This window comes from Delphinus delphis, chromosome 13 (assembly GCF_949987515.2).
Source record: "Delphinus delphis chromosome 13, mDelDel1.2, whole genome shotgun sequence".
Taxonomy (NCBI): domain Eukaryota; kingdom Metazoa; phylum Chordata; class Mammalia; order Artiodactyla; family Delphinidae; genus Delphinus; species Delphinus delphis.
The window spans coordinates 64,208,007-64,208,945 of NC_082695.1; the positions used below are offsets into that span (position 1 = coordinate 64,208,007).

The window sequence follows — 939 nt, forward strand, 5'->3', positions numbered from 1 at the left end:
TGAATATAGTTCTCTGTACTATACAGTAAATCCTTGTTATTTATCTATAAATAAATAAAAATATCATTTAGAAACATGACCCACTATTCTGTTAATAAGAAATTCATTTCAAGTAAAATGATATAGGCAGGTTGAATGTAAAAGATGAAAAAATATATATCATGTAAACATTAATCACAAGAAAGCAAAAATGGTTATATCAATATGAGATAAATTAGACTTCAGGGGGAAAAAATTACCAGTCAGAGAGGAATATTTTTTTAGTTTTATTTTTATTGTTGACACTATTCAAGATAGATACAATGACCACAACCATTTTAACAAAACTACGGAACGCTTCATGAATTTGTGTGTCGTCCTTGCACAGGGGCCATGCTAATCTTCTCTGTATTGTTCCAATTTTAGTATATGTGCCGCTGAAGTGAGCACAGAGAGGAATATTATATAATGATGAAGGATTAATCCACCAAGAAATCCGAAATTCACATGCACCAAACAACAGAGATACAAAATATGTGACGCGAAACCTGATAGAACTGAAAAGAAAAATACATAAATTCACAATTATATTTGCAGACTTCAACACTCCTCTCTAAAAATTAATAAAATAACTAGGCAATCAGCAAGGATACAGAATAACTCAACAACACCATCAGCCAACCGAATCTAACCAACATTTACAAAACACTCCACCCAACAACAGCAGAATGTACATTCTTCTCAAGTGCCCACAGAACATATGCCAAGATAGACTGGGCCATAAAAACAAATCTCAGTGAATTCAAAAGAATTGAATTTTCATACGGAATTCATTCTCTATTTCATATAGAGTGTGTTCTCTGACCTCAAAGGAATCAAACTAGAAATCAATAACAGCAAGATAACAGGAAAACCTCTAAACACTCGGAAACAAATCAACACACTTCTAAATAATCAATG

At 32.2% G+C, this 939-nt stretch overlaps 1 non-coding gene across 1 annotated transcript; it reads right to left on the bottom strand.

Moving 5' to 3' along the window:
• Positions 1–322: 322 nt before the first annotated feature.
• On the bottom strand, positions 323–429 carry LOC132436691 (U6 spliceosomal RNA). Its single transcript, XR_009521844.1, has one exon. It is a non-coding gene; the product is annotated as a U6 spliceosomal RNA (small nuclear RNA).
• Positions 430–939: the final 510 nt, after the last annotated feature.